Source organism: Crinia signifera, chromosome 3 (assembly GCF_055691185.1).
Source record: "Crinia signifera chromosome 3, ASM5569118v1, whole genome shotgun sequence".
Classification (NCBI taxonomy): domain Eukaryota; kingdom Metazoa; phylum Chordata; class Amphibia; order Anura; family Myobatrachidae; genus Crinia; species Crinia signifera.
Window position 1 is genome coordinate 82581156 of NC_139219.1, and position 23335 is coordinate 82604490.

At 41.0% G+C, this 23335-nt stretch overlaps 1 protein-coding gene across 3 annotated transcripts in view; it reads right to left on the minus strand.

Annotated features, from left to right (window-relative positions):
- The window catches only part of LTBP1 (latent transforming growth factor beta binding protein 1), a 350064-nt gene that overhangs the window by 199115 nt on the left and 127614 nt on the right, over positions 1–23335 (minus strand). The window lies entirely within an intron of this gene.

Here is a 23335-nt window from a genome sequence, read left to right on the forward strand (position 1 = left end):
AAAAGAGAAAAATTAAGAAAAGTTCACACTTCACCGGCATTTTAAAAATAGTGCTGGCATCATACAGTTGGGCAGATTTATTAAGCTCGGTGAAGTGATGAAGTCCCTGGTACTTTATCACCGGCCAATCAGCTCCGAACTGGGAAGATACAGGCTGGGTTTGAAAAATGACAGGTAGGAGCTGATTGGCCAGTAATAAAGTACCATCCACATTATCATTTCATCGAGCTTAATAAATCTACCCCAGTATTTCCTAAGATAATATCAGAAACAAAACAAGGCCAGATGACAAGAGGGGCAGAAGGTAAGTAAATCATTGGGTGCAGAGTGTGTGTTGGGTGCTCTCCAAGACCCAGAGACCCATATGCACTGAATGCTCTGTACCTATAACAGAAAAATAATGGTCCCCTTTCTAGAAGTATAGAATCACCTCTTTCATTATTTTTTTTTGGGGTTAAATACATCAGGGAGCCACGTATTTAAAAGAAATCAAGAGTGTGAGAGACATAAGAACTGTCTTACACCTGGAACATTTCACTCTTTGTTTTAAATGATGTAAATGTCAAAGTGCAACTACAGTATAAGCTACAAAATGCATCCCGTAAGGAGTAATGGAAGAATCTCGATTTCTGCCAGCCCAGAGCCAATGTACAAATCAAGTGCTTTTTAGGATTGGAAATGGATATATGATATTGTATTCATGTTCCAGCTTTATTATGAGTCTTTATAAACAGCTCCTTAGGAAATTCCTGGCTTACGTTGGGATTGTTCAACGGAGGCAAGACTTTCAAAACTTTCTTCCGGTCAACCAGAAACCCTAAATCCAGATAAACTGTAACTGATATGGAAATGTTGGAGGTAATATCCCATCTCCAAAATAATAAATCCCCACAGCTAGAAGGTGTTTTGGGGTACTATAAGATGCTACAGCCACAATTGGTCCCATGTATCACTACTTTGTACCAGAGATTCTTAAAGGGTCAACTTTACTACCTACATTTTAATAGAGCATGATAAGTGTCCTAAAAGGCCCATAACACTTTTGAATCAGCATTTAATTCTTGATATATTATCAGATTTTGCTGAAGTCTCTAGAAATAGCAACATCTAGAGGCCATGTATTTGGGTCCTACAATGAGACCACAATGGAGAGTTCCTTACACTTTATATTGGGCATTACCTCCCTTAAATATTTAGAGATAACTCTTCCGAGACATGTTGGGGATTTATATTATCTTAATATAAGACCCATTATTCAGGATGTGGTGAATGAATTGTCCGATGGCATCATTTATGTTTTACTATTTAGGTAGAATACATTGATTAAAAATGAACTCCTTTACTAAGTTTTCACTTACTGATGTTGCCCATTCTGTTGTCATTCTGTTGTCAATGACAAATTCTTACATAAAATCTTTAGAGGCTTTATCTGTAAAAATAAACACCCTTGACTTGGCTCGCTGAAGCTTTAATAATCCAAATGGGTGGTCAATTTACCTAATCTTATATAACCATGCTGGAATTCTGCAAAACATATAGGATTGAATACATAGAACAGATATCTATACTAACTGGAACTTGATTCAATCCTTTATACCTGATCAACAACTCTTGGTGTTTCTGCATTCTCACGGGCATTAATTATTGGGGATATCATTATCATTCTCCTGTTAATAGTTTGGCATTTTACACAGAAGCAATGAAATATACATTTTGTCATCATTCTCTTTGTCTCCCATTGCTTTTAATTAATAGCTTTAATTAATGTTTTTCATTATGTTTCATTAATTGTGAAAAAGGTCATCCGTTCTACTTATCAATTTTTTTTTTAATTATTGTGTGCTCTGCTATCCCCCCTCTTTTTGTCATTGCTTCTAAACCCTGAATTCCAAAGTATAGAGGCTTGTGGCCTGATAAAGGGATTCCGTGTGTCCGAGCATTGGTTGACATTAGGTCGACAGTTAATAGGTCAACATTAAAAGCTTGATATGCAGAAGGTCGACATTGACAAAAGGTTAACATACACAGGGAGGCATAGATATAAGGTTGACACAAGACAAGAGTCAACATATAAAAAGGTCGACAAGAATCTATCACGGTTATTTTGGTGCCAATGATGACAACTGAGCAAATGGACCCCCAAATAGTGTAGCATGCACCCTCAAATGGCTCAACACTCTCTAGGGCTGGTACCTCAATCCACTGCGACTGCGCTCGGCACACTTTACTGTTTCCAATCGTAATTCATGTGGATCTCAATGCATGAAAAAGGCTATGAAATGAGAAAAAAATCATGGAAAACACTAGTGTTTGCCCTAAAAGTGGTGCCTCTGAGGCTACCGTTGTAAACTGTATGTGGGACTGCCCCATTATAAAAAGGTTTTGGTAGGAAAACCATATTGTGTTAGGCATCTACAGGATTGCAAATGTTCTGTTTGTTTTCACCTTTTTGGATATCTTTTTATGTATTTTGAGGGGAAGTGCTTACCAGGATCAGGTTAAAATATGTGTCATATATAGCTTTTTGCCACCACTTTATGATACAATTTAATTTAGAATCCTAATGATGTGATAATATTTGAATTAGCCTATAGCAGACATTTGTGTTAATTATTGCCTACTTTGTCCTGCAATGTATGACACTTTTTAATATTGTATGTTATTGCTCTGATAAATGAGATTAATATTTGGTCAAAGTTCTAAAGAACGGACAACCGGGCATTAATAGAAGTTTCCTATAGCAACCAACCAACTTAGGCCCTTATTCTGATCGGTGCGGCCGGATCCGAATATGCGGCCAGGACCGTGCGTGCGAAACCCCGCCTTCCATACGGATCGCCAACTCTGTCCGTACGCGGTAAGAAGCTGGCCGAACGGACCGCACGTGTATTTTTCACGGAATACGCCTCCTCCATCTCAGGGAACCTCCCCCATCATTCGATGGTCGCAGACCATCGAATGCAGGACCGAGTGGTCCACCAGCTCCCGCAACCTCAGACCACACGGACATTTTTCCGTGCAAAAGCAGGGATCTGGGCGGGCAGCTGACATCCGGCGATATCATATGTCCGCCCCCTACACGTGCGTCACGGCCGCATTACCATACGTACGCCCAGCGTTTCGCACATGCGCAGAGACGCCTCTGCACATGCGCAGACACAAAACATTGGCGGACCGACCGCACGCGGACATTACTGCACCAACCAGAATAAGGGCCTTAGTTAGAAGTTATCAAGTACGATCTTTAAAATAATAGGTTTCTATAGGTTGCTATTGGTAACTTGTCCACTTTTTCTCTTTAGAAGGTTTGTTACATCTTACCCTTAAGGCCGATACACACTAGAAGATTATCTTTCCAATATGGCTGATTGGAATGAAAATCTGGAAATTTCTGGGAACTGTTTGCTTCCAAAAGCTGGAAAATGGACAAAAGCAGTCATCTGCATAAATTGATTTAACCAATTTGTCTGTAGGACCATTTTTTGGCAATTTTCCATGTTAGGAGCAAATGGTCAATTGTCATTTTGCCAGATTGGAAAGATAATATTCTAGTGTGTATGGGCCTTTAGTGTGATGGTAACAGCAGGAACTTACAGCCAATAAAAAGGAGATTTAAACAGGAGGTGGTAGGTGAATGGAAAAGCAGACTCGCGTAGGACAGAATTGGGGGACATGGAGCCATGATATGTATAATAACTAATTAAACAAAAAGCAAGTCAGCACTTGTGGCTTTTTTCAGTTTAGTTTTTCTATTAATTTATTTTTCCTCTCATTTTCATCTGGAAAATTTTGCATCAAACTGTAAGGAGGAATGTAGCTGTTAAATAAAGCCAATTCTCACCAAACACACATCCAAGTATATTACATGCCAACAGTGACTCGTACAGTTCGCTCTCTGGCTCTCCAACACGTTGAGATGGTGAAAAGAGCCAGATATGCTTTATAAGAATGGCGTGTTAGCAATTAAAACTGGGTTGATGCATGTCTTCTATAGTACAAAAAAGAAATCAATGCCTGAGGCTGTTCTGTGACCCAGCACACACAGTTGTGTAGTTGTGAGAAGCTATAAGACTTCACACCAATGAAGTGCTGATGCCCTAGCGTTGTCAAGGTATTCCATTATCCCTAACAATTACAGTGCTACTAGATCTGTTTAAGCAATAATGGGAATATCACACCCTATTGCACAGAATTCCAGCATGAATAGTGTTACAATGGTCATAGTTTTATAATGGAGTGCTGGTCAGTGTTTGCGCAAATGTTGCTATGCTGCCTCATAACATTACTGTGAACTCAGCAAACCACTGCCAGCATCATTTCATTACAAATATACTGCAGATATGCCAATCCATGTTTCATGACTATACAGTATATTACATTTCAAGAACGTGCAAACTTTAAATTCCCACCATGGCCCTAACTGTGCGGAGTTTGTATATTCTTCCTATGCTTGCGTGGATTTCCTTTGGGTACTCCCTCAATCCAAAAATATACATGAAGGTTAATTGGCTCCCCAAAAAAATTAACCCTAGAATGAAAGTGTGTTCGCGTACATGTGGTAGGGAATGTAGATTGTAAGCTCCCCTGGGGCAGGTACTAATGTGAATGTTCAAAAATTCTCTGTCAAAGCACTGGGGAATATGCGTGCACTATATAAATACTGTAACTGGCAATAAATAAAAAATGTGTCCCAGGCAATGACACTGGTCTTCAACTGTGACACGTATGTGCCATACATCAGATGGGTGATTCCTTTTGACAATCTCATCGGTTGATCAGCGAGCAAACACCTTGATCCATCTATGTCTGACAGTCTTTTGGGGAATTAGAAAAATCTGCAAGTTCAGAAATCAAAGACTCGCCAATACTGATAAATATTTTAGTTGGAATCAGCAAATGATAACTCAAGGATTTACAACATTCATACCTTCCAACTCTAGTAGGCATTAAAACAGGACTGTCTCGCTGGAGGTGTGCCCGTGTCTGAAAAGTGGGTGAGGCCTCAGGTGAATGGGTGGAGCATCAGTAGAGGGGGGTGACTTGAAGCATAACCCTATGTTATCATCATTTTGGGGGCAGGACCTGCGCTCCCCAAGCAGCTATAAAGCCCCGGCTCCCCTTCCCAAGGTGTAAGATGTTATGTGCATGCGCACCACATATATTTAGTAACACCGGCTGCTTTTCAAAGCATAAGTGATCACATGCTCCCCCAACTGCCCCTCTTTACTGCTAAACACTGTGGCCTGCAGGAGTGACACCTACATAGTGTCCAAATAATGGGATTGTCCCACTGGATTCGGTACAGTTGGGAGGTATGAGTGGACAGATGGAAGGTATGCACATGTTGCATATTCCTAAAGCCAGCCACTGGGAGAACAAGGAATTGCTTGGACTCTCCCTTGATAATATTTCCTCTATTTTGCATCTTTAGAGATTCTTACCTTTTCATTGTAATTTAATATATCTCCTTAAGTACACTGCTAGGAAATATGTTGGTGCATTATAACTATTGTAATAATAATTATCATAATAATAATGACTATTATTATAAATCTAATTTCTTGTCTAAGTTGAAATTTAATGAAAAGTAGTATTTAAATAGTAAAGTAATATTTAATTTAGTAAACATGACATAATTGGGTTTTAGGACAGTTTTCAAGTTACGCCATTGATTTGTAGACATCTTAATTTGTCATGTTAAACAGTCTTTAAGCATAGGATAAATGATCCTCAGTAGACTTAACATTTCCATTGCAAGAAGTAATTTATTTTGTAGACAAGAACTCTAGTTTCATTAGAAAGATGTCCACTTAGCCATTCTCTATGTAGTCAGTCATGGTAGGAGTTCTGATCTCTCTGCTGGCATGTGGACTATTTATGCTCAGTATTGCTTATATGAATGTAATTCCAGGGATACAAATGACATGTCTCCAGTCCAAAGTGGTGTGTAGTTTTCTATACAGTGTTCCTGTCATACATACTACTGAGGTTGTAATCTGCTCTAACAGACGGCATTAAAGTCATGTTTAGATTATATCAAACCAATGAAATAAAACATTCTGCATGGTGACGTTAAAAAGAGCCTCATGGAAAAATGATTAAACCATGTATTTCGTGAGAAAGTTAAGTGGACACAGTCAACCATGTGTCTCATTTCTAATGGTAGACAGGAATTAAGTCCACATACAGTAATTACCTCTTTTTGTATAGACACAGAGACATATGTCTATACACATACTGATAAACTCCAAAAAGCAGTGTGGGAACACAGAAGTACATACAGTACAATAAATACTGACAATAAGAAATAATGGTAATGCAAATAAATAAGAAGAAACTTTGGTACTTGTGTAGTTTCACGGCGCCAGCATGGCGCCGTGCTACTTCTGGGTTCTACGCTCGCCACAAACTATGTTAAAAAAAGTAACTTAACTCCATGCCAACATGGATAGTTCATACCTCCACTATCCATGTTGGCATGGAGTTGATTTTAAATAGCGTGGCGAGCGTAGCGAGCCACCAAGCCCGCAGCGTGGGCGAGCCACCAAGCCCGCAAGGGGACTCGGACGCACGGCGCCATACTGGCGCCGTGAAACTACACAAGTACCGAAACTTTTTACATGATTATGTAGTGATATATAATAAACCTAACTCAAGGCATTGCTTTAAAATGTTTAAAACAGTGGTGGAACTGGAGGGTATGCAGGTAATAAGGGCGTTACCATTGGGGCGCCATAAAGGCCTCATCTGAGACAGCAATGCTTAAAAAGAGGCTGGAATGGGATCACATTTTACTAAAGAGACCAATGATGATTTCTGGTTCAAAATATGTCAGATTATAATTACGGATTCTGGATTTCATTTGTCACTGAACGATTCTGAAATTTAATTGCCAGTCTGGGTCTCCTGAGGACTCTCCTTCTCTCTTTAATAATTATATTAATTATAATTAATATGATCTCTAAAGTAAGTATGAGGGAACAGTTTTGCCGTTTTGCAGTACAATTAAATGTCAAGTGACTGACAATAGGATAGTAGGACCAAGGTTGATGTCTTTCTCAACACTCAGAAGACCTTAGATATCTCATGATGAGGGTCACTATGCAGTGGAGGTCAGAGATGTAATGACGCAAATTGCTAAAAAGTAGGCAAGTATTTTTACTGTTGAATCTTTTAATAGACATGAAAAGCAAAATACCGTCTATTTTAACAAGCAATTTCATGATATAGTCTCAGTTATTTTTCATTTAACATGTTCCATAACGTTGGCCATTTTTTCCACCAAAGTCATCCAAGGAAATAAATGCTTGTTTCAGTTACAGTTAGTGAACCTATTGACAAATATAGTTGCTCAATCCAGAATGAAATCATTCTTAATAAAGAACTTTTAAACAGTTCTTTCTTCTGCAGAGTGACCCATTGGCCAAAAATTACATATGCATTCATGGCAATCTATTTTCACATATTTCTTTGCAAACTGTGCATGGATGCAATCATGGAAAAGTAATCTTTCATTGGAATTCTGGATCAAGAGCAAGAATCACATAAACAAAATAATGCTATGCAGAAATTATTGCGGTATCTAAAGGAGCTACGGAGCTACAGATTTACAATGCCAATACATAGATAGCAACTCGCATAGGATCACACCACTTTGGATTTTGCAGTCATTGGGTTTTCATGAAATCTGCACAATAGATGTGCATATGCTGTGCACTGAATTTACACAAACACACACCAACAGATGTATCCTCATACATCTTTGCTGCAGTCACGCCAAACAGCCCTTCTTGGCACATCCGGTCACATGAGAAACTTCTAGAGTTGGGCGTCTTTTTTGCTTCTTCTTTGCCAGTGTCTTAGTTGCAACACAAAATGTAACTAGAACACACCAGGAGACTTTGATGATTAATCTGACGTACAGTATGACACTTGTATGACTCAGAGCAGATTTATTAAGCATGATGAAGTGATAAAGTGGCTGGCAATCAGCTCCTAGCTGTCAAGTTATAGGCTGGTTTGAAACATGACAGTTAGGAGCTGACTGGCCAGCCACTTTATCACCTCCCCAGGCTTATTACATCCCCCCCCCCCAAAGTGCATGAAGTGCAACATAGCACAGATGGAGCCACGCTCATCCATTGCGCCGGCATGCCTAGGTGAGGGTTTTGGCATGCCACTTTTGTAGCGTGCTCAGACGCACTGAGATGTGTTGAGGTACATCATACAATATGCATGAAGTACACATCGCCACCACTGGGTGAATAATGCTTCACTAATCCAGCTGCAGATTCATACACAGTACAGTACAGATGAATGGGACGCACTTGCATCTGAGTTGCTTGTGTATTTCATTGTCTGCAAACAGCGCTGCAGCGCCATCTGTACAGTACAGTATAACACAAGCTCAGGCAAATGACCCATGTAATGTATAGTGGCAAATTATTTAATAAATATAGCGTCCTGCAGTTCTCGTAGCTGATGCAGCAATACAGTAAGCATAACTGATGGCATGAGACAGGGGCGCAACTAGTGCTGTGAGGGCCCCATAGCAACATTTTCAAAGGGCCCCCCTCCTACAGAAGGGGGGGGGGGTAGGGGTACAGGGGGGTAAAGGATAATATGGGGGTAGAGGAGGAGAGTGCTGGTGGAGGAGGACAGAGGGGCAACAGAGGAGGAGTGGGAGGGGTAGAGGAGGAGAAAAGGGCAAGGCATAGGTGAGGGGAGGTAGAGGACATGATGGGCTGCATAGGAGGAGAGGGGCAGGGGTAGAGAAGGTGATGGGGGTAGGGGACTAGAGGATGTGAGGGGCGGTAGAGGAGATGAGTGGGGTTAGAAGACGTTTAGGGTGGCATAGGACGAGTGGGGCAGGGGTAGAGAAGGAGAGGGGGTGGAGGATGAGAAGGAGAGAGAGCACAGGGGTTTGAAAGTGCTTCTTCTCATCGGGCGGCGGAACTCCTGGCTGGGTGTAATGCTGCCGGGGTTCCCTGCTCACTGTAATGGCGCTGATGCTCCAGGGCTCCCTGCTCACTGTAGCAGTGCTGCCGTGCCGGGGCTCACTGGGAACTCCTGGCCGTGTGTAGCGATGCCAGGGTTCACTGCTATGTGTAGCTGTGCCGCTGCGCTGGGGCTCACTGTAGCTGTACCGTAGCTTCCTGCTCTTTGTAGCAGTCATGGGGCATCTCTCGGTTCAATTTAGCTGCGCCGGATCATCTTCTGCTCACTGGCGAGGCAGTGAAGGGCTGCCTCCTACCGGCGCCGGGTTTTAACAGCACTGCAGGGCAGGAACAATTGAGCTGCTGAAGATCACGGGCACAGGACAGCGGTGCACATCAGTATATACATTTACAGTAGTTACGCCACTTTCATGAGATCACTCTCTACATAGACTCATGAGCACAGGTCAGTATTACCAGGTGTCATAGCCTAGTGGATAAGTGTGCCACTCTCCATGCTCAGAGACCGAGCGACAATGCTTTTTTTATATACAAACTACTTTACTGTACAGTACTGTGTGTTAAATAGACATTTTTCCTCTGAAAATTCTATTGCATAGGTTATGCATGTACTGTATATTGGCACTTCTGTTCGTGTGTCTCATTACGCTATTTAAAACACATACTGTAGATGCTATGGGGATAGAGTGAGCATGCAACCACCGTACTGTCTGTAGCAGGCCAGACTCAAGCACCGAGTAGGTTAACAAAATGGCTACCAAGAGTGAACCAGGGCTTCGTTGAAGCCTACTTCTATGGAGTGAGCAACAGCATAGGTTTTACAAGTCTAAGGGGAATGCTGAAGGTGAGTCTCAATACGCTAGGTAACACAAACACCTATGCCGTTGATCGCTTCATAGATTTGGACTTCCACGAAGCCCTGGTTCATGCTTGGTAGTCATTTTGTTGACACACTCAATGCACGAGTGTGGCCTCCTTGAACTGTATGTCATTCATACTGTAGCATAATTCTGTGTTTATCCAGTGAAGCGTTCTGAGATGCAGGTAAAGCAGTGCCCTTGCACATGTGATACCTATACCATTGATAGCTCCATAGTTGTGGGCTCCCATGAAGCCCTGGCTGATACACAATAGCCATTTTCTTAACCCCCTTGGTGCTTGAGTATGGCCTGCCCATACTGTATGACATTGCTACTGTAGTGTAAATATGTGTTTAACCAGTGTAGCGTAATGAGACGCACGGAAACAGAGCCCTTACACAATTTGAACCTACAGTATACCATTGCTAGCTCCATAGTTGTGGGATCCCATGAAGCCCTGGTTGACACCCGGTAGCCTTTTTTTAACCCCTCAGTGCTCAAATCTGGCCTGGTCATATTGTATGACATTCCTGCTGTAGTGTAAATCTGTGTTTAACCAGTGTAGCGTAATAAGATGCACGGGCAGCATTGTCCTTACACGAGTGCAACCTACAGTATGGATCCGTGGTAGTCTTTCATGCTTTCACTCTGCAGCGACCCATCTCGGCTGGCTGTTTGCCGGGTATGGGACGCATGAGCACCTGACACACACATTCTTTACAACAAATCAGGCATGCGGCGATGGCGGTTGTTCTTATACCAGAATCTCCTCTTTAGCTTCCACAATCAATCATATATATGAAAGAGAAAGAAGAGAACAATGCAATGTCTAGTACGTCTATAATTCAGATCATACTCAGGGGGGGGGTTTTATATGGTGACCCCAGAAAGATGCGTACCCTAACTCACGTCAAAACAAGTGAGAACCTGTGTATAAAGGTATCTTTAATCCGGGTCACTCTGGTGATGTTAGTAATAGTTCCCTCCACCAGATGGTATTAGAAGGACGTACCGTACTCACATAACGTACACTTTGATAACTCCTATAATGGTATCTTTAGAGTCACAAGCTCGGCCTCCATGGACTAGGATATTCACTCCATGGGCATAGGCTCAGGCATGTATTGCAAATGAAAAATAAAGAGAGAATCTCTCTTATTTTCAATTTTTTATTCAAGGTGCATAAAACAGAATAGTGGCTGGAAGTTGGAAAAAATAGGCGGTACCTGAAAGTGCGCAGTGGCCACATGCGCAAACACTTCACCGCCCAAATACAGATCACAGTCCACAAAGGTTGACACCCCTCTCCACCGACGCGTTTCGATAGGTACTCCTATCTTTGTCAAGGCTGGAGAGAGGTTCTAACCTGTAGGGTATATATACAGGTCCTAATGGTCTGTCAATTAGACCTCCGGGCACTTCCGCCGGAAGTGTGTCATCATCGCCGTTCATACGGCTAATACGGTAAAAAAGAGCTTTAGAATCATCAAATAGATGCTTTACCGCCTTATGCGGAAGAAGTATAATGTATTTAAGTATGTTAGCAACCATCTGGCAATCTGTAAAGCTTTAAAGCACTTTTGCCGCCACTTGGAACGCATTCCAAGATGGCGGTGGAACGCATGACGCGTTTCCATTTTAGCGTCTATGCAAAGATTCGCCGGGAACATCCGGCTGCTTGTTTGTACTGAGAATTATAGCGCTCTATTTGGAATGCATTTCCAAGATGGCGGTGGAACGCATGACGCGATTCCAACGCTTAATAGATTCAGCCGGGAATATCAATAATGGTTATCATGGGGCACATATCCACTAAAATATAGCCAATGTAATGTAGTCTATTTAACATGAAAGGGCTGTTTTAATAGCTACCCTTTTTAATAAAATAGCGCTGGAATGCATCTATCCAATACATAGAATAGTTTGAAGTGCACGGCCATCTTGGTAGTGGCGCATATAAAGTGCCTGTGGTTTTAAGTAAAGTGCTAATGCTTTTAGAAGGTGCTGATGGGTGCTAGTAAAGTGCTAATGCCTGTATACCATTTTTAGGGTATTTTTAGGGTTCTGGTGTTCTTCCCTATATAACACTTCATACAAGAAGTGTTATATAGGGAAGACCACCAGAACCCTAAAAATACGGTGATCAGAGCATATTCGTAACATTAAAAAAGGGAATATTGTTCATCCCTTTTCCCTTCACTTCAAAGAAATACACCAGTGTTCCCCTGCACACATAAAAGGCTTCTGGGGCCTAGAATGTGTAAAGGATAACTGGAGACACAAAAATAAAGATACATTATTGGCCCAAAAAGAAATTAGGTGGATTTTTAATATGCACTCATTGGTACCACACGGATTAAATGTGGATTTTGAGTTGAAATGGTTCATTTAAAATTTCTGTTTTGTATTAATGTTTTTAATACTTTTAATCAGTGTTTGTAATTTTTTGTAAAGAGGTATGGTATACAAGCATTAGCACTTTACTAGCACCCATCAGCACCTTCTAAAAGCATTAGCACTTTACTTAAATCCACAGGCACTTTATATGTGCCACTACCAAGATGGCCGTGTGCTTCAAACCATTCTATGTATTGGATAGATGCATTCCAGCGCTATTTCAATAAAAAGGGTAGCTATTAAACACAGCCCTTTCATGTTAAATATACTACATTACATTGGCTATATTTTAGTGGATATGTGCCCCATGATAACCATTATTGATATTCCCGGCCGAATCTATTAAGCGGTGGAATCGCATCATGCGTTCCACCGCCATCTTGGAAATGCGTTCCAAATAGAGCGCTATAATTCTCAGTATAAACAAGCAGCCGGATGTTCCGGCGAATCTTAGCATAGACGCTAAAACGGAAACGCGTCATGCGTTCCACCGCCATCTTGGAATGCGTTCCAAGTGGCGGCAGAAGTGCTTTAAAGCTTTACAGATTGCCAGATGGTTGCTAACATACATAAACACACTATACTTATTCCACATAAGGCGGTAAAGCATCTATTTGATGATTCTAAAGCTCTTTTTTACCGTATTAGCCGTATGAACGGCGATGATGACACACTTCCGGCGGAAGTGCCCGGAGGTCTAATTGCCAGACCATTAGGACCTGTATATATACCCTACAGGTAAGAACCTCTCTCCAGCCTTGACAAAGATAGGAGTACCTATCGAAACGCGTCGGTGGAGAGGGGTGCCAACCAGTGTTCCCTCTAAGCTGTGCGCACGTGCGCGCGCACACAACTCGACAAGTGTGCGCACAGACATTACAACAGAGCGCACAAAGCAGCAGTGGTCCCTTTTTGCAGTTGTGGACTCAATTAATGTGTGTTTCACCCATTAACTACATTGTGTGCTGTGTTTTCAATGTTTAAATGTTTAATATCATTTTGATGTAAAGTTAACACAAATGCTGAATGTAATTTTCCAGTTATATATAAGTGACGCACAAAAATTTAAATTTCCTTCCAAAGTTGCACAGCCAAAATCTTTTGCCGCACACAGCCTTTGAAAAATTAGAGGGAACATTGGTGCCAACCTTTGTGGACTGTGATCTGTATTTGGGCGGTGAAGTGTTTGCGCATGTGGCCACTGCGCACTTTCAGGTACCGCCTATTATTTCCAACTTCCAGCCACTATTCTGTTTTATGCACCTTGAATAAAAATTTGAAAATAAGAGAGATTCTCCCCTTATTTTTCATTTGCAATACATGCCTGAGCCTATGCCCATGGAGTGAATATCCTAGTCCATGGAGGCCGAGCTTGTGACTCTAAAGATGCCATTATAGGAGTTATCAAAGTGTACGTTATGTGAGTACGGTACGTCCTTCTAATACCATCTGGTGGAGGGAACTATTACTAACATCACCAGAGTGACCCGGATTAAAGATACCTTTATACACAGGTTCTCACTTCTTTTGACTTGAGTTAGGGTATGCATCTTTCTGGGGTCACCATATAAACCCCCCCCCCCCCCAGAGTATGATCTGAATTATAGACGTACTAGACATTGCATTGTTCTCTTCTTTCTCTTTCATATATATGATTGATTGTGGAAGCTAAAGAGGAGATTCTGGTATAAGAACAACCGCCATCGCCGCATGCCTGATTTGTTGTGAAGATTGTCGTTGAAAAAGGACTGTGTGGTGGTCCTAGTTTGAAGGCTTGGCAGAAGGCGTTGGGTAGCGCCTTGGGACTTTTTTATTTTCTTTTGTTTACCTTACACACACATGCGCGTGCTCCATTCTTGGTAAAAGTACTGTATACTCACTTATCCCCATAACCCGTTATAAATAGTGTAATGAAATGCATGTCTATGCAATAGTATTTTCGTAAAAAAGTGTCTGTCTACCATACTGTACAGTACAGTAATATACAGCAAAGTATTGTAGTTCTTGCGCTAAAATGCATTTCAATGGACACTGCATGCACAAACATTCTGGATTCTTTTGCTATAGCTTTGCATTAGAAATCTGATGCATGCGCAGTGGTGATCTTAAAAAACAACATCTGGTGGCTGTTCGCTGGTATTGCACTCATCCAGTAACACCATACGCCAAATGTCAAGCTGTGCTATTTATTGCTCTACAGTGCAACTAGGCCCGCTGTGGCAGGCCAAACGCCATAGGCAGGCTAGATGAGCGTGGATCCATGGCTCCATCTGTAGCATTCAAAGCTGTTTTTCCAATAAAAGACCGGTTCACACACAAAATACAAGTGTCATGTAGCAAATTAATCAGCAGAGTCTCTTCCTGCATCCTAGTCACATTGCTTTGTGACTAAAATCCATTTTTGGCAAAAAAGGCCCTGACATAAGAAGCATTGCATGGGACCTGATGGTTCACTCACACCAGACATCCTGCGTTGCATGGTGTATTATTGAAGCTACATGTATGAGGTCAAAAAAATATATGTATATATATATATATATATATATATATATATATATATATATATATCAAAAAGAATGAGAAAAGCGCACAATGAGCAAAAGTATAACAGTTATTTTACTGGATGTATAGGCTCACATACATGAAGGTTTAAAATTAACAGCTTGCCAGCATAGGGAAGATCACAGCATGCGGTATCACAGCTCCACGGTCAAACAAACGTCCAGCGCCCGATCACCGTCTTCTGCTACCAGCCGCCGCTTGTTCTCCCTCACAATTGGACGTCACTCCGTCCTCTCCGTAGGCCACGTTTAAGCCCCGCCCCCGAACTCATTGCTAATTTTAAAAGCCGGCAACCCTGACTGTTTGATGGAGCGGTTACACTCTCCTCTCCGTCTCCATCAGTCTCACTCGTTTGAATGACGCTAGGCCACGCCCCTACGCGTTTCGTCACTTCGGACTTCGTCAGAGCCCTCTGACTAAGTTAGAAGTGACGAAACACGTAGGGGCTTGGCCTAGCGTCATTCAAACGAGTGAGACTGACGGAGACGGAGAGGAGAGTGTAACCGCTCCATCAAACAGTGAAAAACTGTATCCTATGCTGTCAATGTGCGGTACTGATACCGCCTCATGTGGTACGTGACCTGAATTGTCCAAACCGTGGAAACTTTTTAAAGAATAAATCTTTTATATTGGGATAAACTGCACTATGGAGCGCTTCTTTCTATTGTTTTAGACACATTTCTTCCTGTGGATCCAGGAGCCCTCTCTGGGTAACAAGAAGCAGCCAGTCCTAATCACGGACTCTAGTGCAAGGGAAGAGCTGAAAGGTTTCCCTTCCCACACTCTGGGACTTGTAGTACTACAAGAGGAAAGACTGTCACTTTCATAAATCTGGTTTTGCGCATTTCAATTTGTGTTTGTTTGAATATATATATATATATATATATATATATATGTATATGTATGTTGGTCTTTGTACAAATAATACCCTTACACAGGTACAGTATATGCAGTTTCAACTTTTCGGTTTATTACAACCTTCGTCAGGTATCAAGTGATAGATTTAGAGCAGCTACTTACAACCAAATATTCAAGCATTTTTTTCCCAATTTTCTACCAATCACTCAGTAATGCAGCACATTCAATAAGCCTTCAATTTTCTGACATATCCAGTAATGATATTAATGCACAGCTGCAAACTCCCATCTGGATACCAGTTCAACATGACATATTGGATGACTCAACATGAGTTTAATGTGGAATATACTGTTAAGTCACTGAGTGCATTAGGATAATGAAAATACATAAGAAACTATTCCCTATGATACATCCTATCCTTTGAAATCATGTTGCACAGTCATTCAGATTTAAAAAATAAAAATACAATAAATAAATGAATAAAGGCCCTTATTCTGACTGACACGCAAAGCTGGGAAAATTTGCAGCTTTGCGGGTCATCTAAACACTGCCTGCCACCCACACGAATGCCAGCCCCCCCCCCCCCCCCCCTCCCATCGATTTTCCAGCACATTTGGTTGTTTTGAATAAACACTGCTAGTCCATTCGCCATGCCTGCTTGCGCAAAGCTACTGGACATGCTTGTCAACCACATGTTGGCGACCTACTGACCTATCAGCCTGGACACTGTTGACCTAATAACCAGATACCCTTGTTTTCTGGGCAGTAAGTTAATCTCTTCAGCACCTCATGCTTTCCAGCTGTTGCTAATCATTACGTACAGTAAATCTGCCTGCGACTTAAGAGAGTAGAATATAATAACAAGTTAACCCAATAAAAACAACATCATTTTTGTTCTCTGTCACTTCGACATTCTAATCCTGACCATTCTTTGCTACATGCGAGCGCAATGATGATTATGCAATTCGCCAAAGGTGCCCACATTAGATGTCCTGCAACATCGGTCCCCGGTGCGAACACGACGGGGACTGAATCAATTAGAATGAGAAGAATCTTGGTCTGTAGATTTGGAGAAAAATATTGGCATTGTAATTGGGTACTTTGTTTCGGAGTTATGTGGCAAAATGTCCACCTGTCATTTACAACACAGCACCATTGTGCTCTAGAAACTATGACAGTGAGCTCTCTCTCTGCACCTGTGTGGTAACTGACTTGTTGGTTGGTCTGGAAACTGTGACAGTTATTTGTAGCTACCCACTAAGCATGGATTTTTTCAAAACTCAACTCCCAAGGGCGGTGACAAGGGGTGAAAATGTTATTTCACCAGTATTTTCCAAACTCTCACCAAAAATACAAAAAGCATACATAGTAATAGTTTATGAACTTATGTCCAATACATCATGGTAAAAGAATACATATACTGGATATACTGATGACTTACAGATATGGCCTACAGTATGATTCTTCTCTCAGAGGTAAATTTACTGTGATGGCAGTTCTATTGAAGATAGGATGTTGACCATAGTAACCAATCAGTATATACTTATTAGCTATTTAGCACCTTATATAAGATAATAGATAGAGTATGACTGGTTTATATGGGCAACATCCCATCTTCAATAGAACTCCCATCTCAGATAATTTACCACTTATAGTTTCCATTACTTAATACATGTAACTGGGATTTATGCCCATCTGCTGACAATTGGATGTTCTTGGCTATGTTCTTGTAGGAATGACCTCCCACACCATTACCATGTATTCTAAATAAGTATTGTTGATACAGATGGAGCGTCTCTCATTCATCGCCAGGAATCCCCAGATTGCCCCAGCTGGCGATCGCCAGCAGAGAAGCGCTCCATCTGACTGGGACACACGAGCGTCTCATACACATGCGCATCCCAGTATTTCAGCGGTGAAGGACGGAATCCCTGCCCATCTCCACTTCAGGGAGACAGGCATGGTTAGGGGAGGGAGGCTGTGGGCACCAACGGGGGAGCGGCATGGAGGTGGCGGAGGGTGGCTGAGGGTGGCTGAGGGCTCCATCAGAAGGGGACGCATGAATCCACTTGGATACTCTTAAAAGCAAATTTAAGAACACATTACAACCTTGATAGGCTCTAGCTACTGGGCTGAGTGGCTTAAGGCATGGCCAGCTTTGGCTCTGCTGATCATTTTAAATCTTATTTTCAACAATGAAAATCTTTCTTTCTCATTAATGGGATGCTATGAACAAATTGGCCAAAAGACATACATAGCTGAGGCCTTCTTTCTTATTGTGAATACTAAGTAAACTTAATAAAAAAGGCTGATGCCTCTTTCCTTAATAAAATACTAAGTAAACGTAATAAAATGGGCATCATAAACTGTAAATTCTACAAAAAAAAATGTAACTTAACTTGGTAACTACGCATATTCTCTAGAAGTAAACAAAAATTTCCCACTTTTAATTTTATTTTTTGAAGCAAGTCCATAGGCCATGATATCAGAATTTGGCAGTGCCGTATTGGAGCGACTAGAGAATTTGCCACAATATTATATTTCTGTACAGATCTTTGCCCTGCTGTGCTTGTCTTATTATTTGGAGTCGTGCTTCAAACTATCATTTACCCTGAATTTGTTTTTTAATAGCTATACTTTTTTTCCTAGAAAACATGAATAATTTGGTGTTATTTATATCTGTTATATCCTTGTTCAGTATTGCAAAGGAAATGAATATACTTCAAAAAGACATCGTAGAAAATTACATAAATATCTTGACAGTGGTTATTTCTTACGATCCTGCTGGTACGGATGATTCCAACACTTTTTCCCACACAATGCCTTTGTGTTGTAGGTGATGAGAACCCCCTTGCGAAAACACAGAGAACATTTTTTGGATCCTAACGCTATTGGTTTCTTAAGGTCTGTGCATATTTACCTACTAAAAATGTTATTCTCACTCAATGATTGTCTTTTAATTTAGACCTAATTTTGCACCCCTTGACCCACTTGTGCCCGTGAAATTTATACATATTTTTTTTTTGAGGGATTGAGCCAGCCCCTTGCCACCCATGTTCCAATGAATATGCTTAATTGTATAGTAATGCTATAGAAGTGTCAACCTATTTGCTATATAACTTTTAAAAAGATTCTGTAAGTATACTAGAAAATACAATTATATTGTTCTCCAATATAATCTATTGTAAATGTAAAATCTGAATGCAAAGCACGTTCCTATCTTGGCTGGACTGTTAAAGGTATGACTTTATAATTCATGTCATTCGAGTCACAGACCATTTGTGTATTTATTATCATTGTTATATTTGTAGGTAGGAATTCAGACTGATGCACGAGGCTCTATGTGCTCCCTCAAAGGGATGTGACCATGACAAAGGGTGTGTGGCTTCACAGCAATACTGCAAATGCAAGCCACCCAACCCCATTTGTCTTCACTATGGTGACATGCCCAGCACTCTGTGAGCTGATGGCATGCCCCCAGTCCATTCTGTCTGCTATAAATAGTCTCCCAATTTCCCCCCACCTCGTGAAACTGCTATCCACAGTGGGACAGCGGGACAGTCCCCACAAAATGTGACTGTCTTAAGAAAATTTGGATAGTTGGGAGGTATGGTGCTATAATTTTTAACATTCTTATTTTCGGTTTAGTTTTTTTTTCTTTTCTATATACGTTCGCAATGGTTAGAAATTTAAAAAAAAAGAAAACAGACAGATGTACAATATTTGAAACTGCTGTACCTCTCAGATGGCAACAAATGTTAAAGCAATATTAAAGCCACAAGTTTTAGTAAACATAACGTGGGTGAGTTTTATGACAACCGTTAGAAATATTGTAAAAAAGAGCACTAAATAAATATTGAATAATGTATAGATATTCCTAAGAGTGGTACCTTGGAATATAAAGCTGTGGCAGCTGTGTACTGCTTCCTTCCAAACCTTCTCCTTGTAGAATAGCACAGCGAGAGGCTCTTACTCCACACTTAGATCACTGCACAACCTTTAGAATAAACACTGCTGGTCTATTCGCCATGCCCGCTTGCGCAAAGCTACTGGACATGCATGTCACCATATGTTGGCGACCTACTGACCTATCAGCCTGGACAATGTTGACCTAATGTCCAGATACTGTATTATTTTCTGGGCAGGAAGTTAATCTGTGGCAGCTGTGTACTGCTTCCTTTCAAACCTTTTATTCCCCTCCTCCTTGTAGAATAGCACAGCGAGAGGCTCTTTCTCCATACTTAGATCACTGCACAACCTTTCCACTACCTCCTCATCTTCCTGCATCATGGGGGTTCACAAGTGTAGGTTTACTCTTAGGAATATCTATACATTTTTCAATATTCATTTAGCGCTCTTTTTTTACAATATTTCTAACCTGCCCCCTCTATAAGAACTGCTCTCTTTAGCGCAAATTCCATTAACAACTGTATTTATGACAACCGTGCCAATTTATATGAGTGATTTAATTTTGAGTGTCAAGCAGGAGTTACTGACGTTCAGAAGCAATCCTTGCGGCTAAAAGAGAGAAGCAAATTGGATCCTTTAAATGTGCAGAGAAGGGACCACTGGTGACAATGATTTTGGTAGCCAGTGCAAGTGGAAATTCAGTTCCTCCACTTTTCATATTTCCGTGCAAATATTTTAAGCCAATACGGTATTTTACAACAGATAGTCTGCCAGGGTGTATCGAAACCACAACTCCAAGTGGATAGGTAAACGTTGAGGCCTTTTAACTGTTTACGACACACTTCACGAAAAACAAAATGCACTCCAGAAAAAAACCAACTCTTCTGCTCCTGGACAATCATGCAACACATCTTTCAATTATCGTCATAAAATATGGAAAGGTCAATTGCATAATTCTGCTTTTGTTTCCTCTACACACTGGATAGTCCAAGTCCGACTCTGACATTTGGCCATATAACTGTGATGAATTCAGCTTTGAATATTTCATGCCCCTTTCAGACCGCACATATTACCTGGTATTTTGCCTTATTTTACCATTTCAAAATGGTTAAATGCGCGGTCTGAAAGGTCCAGAGTGAATTTACTGTTTCCAAAAAAACGGTATTTGGAACAGTAAAAAAGCAGAGTTCTACCCGTTTCAGACCGTTTTTGCAGTCTGAATGGGTCTGAAACAGTATTTAGGACCCAGCCAGCAGTGAGCACAAGCTGGTCCCGCTCTGTGCATATGGAATGAGCAACAGGACCCGCTCCGTGCAGTGAATATTTAATGAGCGGTTCCCTGCCTCCTGCATATGGAATGAGCGGGACCCGCTCATTCATGCTTTGAAAAAGCTCCAATTGAGCGAAACGTGTTAGAGCACCAATTTTTGGACATTGTGCAGCTACTATTTCAGGATTCTGGACATTTAAACCATCTTGCACCTCCTGACACCCATTCTGCCTATTACCGGCAAAGCCAGGACCATCTGGATAAACAGTGCAATTATCTTTATTCTTTCACCGCTGGGAAGCGCAGTCCATCTCATCGCAGTCCATCTCAACGTTGTCCCGGCACCCACAGCGGTAACCAGCGGGACTGATTCATCAAATCCTATTAACAATCACATTGGCAAGTACTGTACTCTTAATTCTGTCATTCACAAAGAATGGATTGTCATTTAAAGTGCACCCAGAATTAGTCATTTTTAACATCCAAAAAAGTGACTTTCATTTGTGTTGCTTATCACATTTGTTGTTTTTTGTTCTTCTTTTTAACCATGTACAGTATTAGTGTCAAATTTATTAACTGGTGGCCACTCAGTAGAATATTTTATTCATATGTATTGTTTTTTTAATATATTAATTTTATTATATATTGTCGCAAGTGAATTATTTAATGGTGATATATAAAAACAGCGCGGTGCTTCCAATATACATTTTCATTATTTCGGAAAGGTTGTGCAAGCAGGCGTAAATGTAAAACCACAATCCTCACTGATGCTCCTATTAAAGACCAGCTAAAAACTAGCCCCACCTTCGCCTATTATAAGTTATCGGCTATTTATGGCTGGAGAGGGCAGCCATAAAGTAGGCAACCCAGAAATAACCTGGGGCTCTCTAACTGTTTGGGAATCTTGGGTAGTTTGTATAAACATTTTGCACCAGATTCTCTCAGCTCACCATACTATATACTATAATACTACTGTATAAGTTTATTTTCTGTAGTTTTTTTTTTTTTTACAGATCCGCAGAGATCCATGTTCTCTGGTTGAAATAAAATTAATAAATCTGACCATAGAAAAATGTAAATGATCTCACTGGGCCTTTTAGATTATTAGTTGTTGGGAGAAGTGATGGGCTTTACAAGGGAACGGTACTACTGAAGCTGTGCGGTTCAGTCAAATTCATAGATTAGACTGAGTTATAATCTCCAGACAGTTATTTCGTGGAATTTATAATGTACAAGAGAGCGGAAATGAGGTTTGCTTTGGCTGTCATTCAATATCTATATCTTAATTCAACCCTGCAGCCTTCAGCTGGCTGGAAACACACTGTAACAAATAAGTGGATATTTGAGCCACACATGAAGTTTTAGTAACAATTTAATTACTCGTGCACCTACGTAGTTTCAAGTATTTCACCACTATTTAAAAAAAAAAAAAAATGTTCATGATATCCACTGGGCTAGTTTCCACCTATATATGGTTAATGTTGTTTTAACTAATGCCTGCGAAGCGTATTAAAATAGGACAATGGCTTCTTGGAAGCTTGTTCCCACTATTGTGCTCACAAATGTTAACTTTGCCCAACTGTAGAACATGGCAAAACCTATTTTTTTGTACTGTACATACAATAGCATGTAATGGTAGATGCAGCATGGAAAGCCATAACTAGATATGTTGGTGCCCTGTGCCAGAAAGATAACTACCTCCGCCCAGATCTGAAATAGATATAGCACGCCCAAAAAAAATGCAGGAGAATGGCTTTGCGGGGTAAGGGAATGTCTACAGAAAAGTATCAATTGACATTACACTGCACTGTAGTGTCTGTTATTCGCATTACACCACACAGTAGTGCCGTTAATACACATTATGTGAAACAGAATGTTTGTTTTTTACATTACACTGCACAGTAGAGCCCCTTATACACATTACACCACATATTAGCACCAGACAGCAGAGCACCTTGCACAACAGTAGAGCACTTTACTAACATTATCCCACACAGAAGAGGCTCTTATACATGTTACACCAGTCAGCAGAGCCCCCTATACACCTTGCTCAACAGTAGATCACATTATAAACATTGCACTACACATCATGAGCCCCATATACATGTTATGCCACTGTGTGCAAGTTATGCCACACAGTAGTACCCGTTATACACCACATACAGTAGTAGAGCCTTATATACGTTACATGTCAGTTCTTGTTCCTCATCATCATTTCTCTTCCATATTTCTCCTCCTCATTTATCATCATTTCTCCTCATCATCATCGTTCCATCCTATCCTCATCTTCATTCCCCCACCTAGGGATATGCGGTGCTGCAAACCACAATTCTCTTCCTCCTCTGTTAGCTCCCACCTAGCTGCCTTTACAAGTTTTCCTTATTTGAGTCCTGCTTAGTGTGCTGCTGTGACTGATACTGTGCACAGCCTGCAGACAGCCTCATGTCTTGGCTGTCCTAGTGGCTCCTCTGTGTGGGAATGAAGACAAGGCGGACTGAAAGGACAGGCAACTGCCGCACATT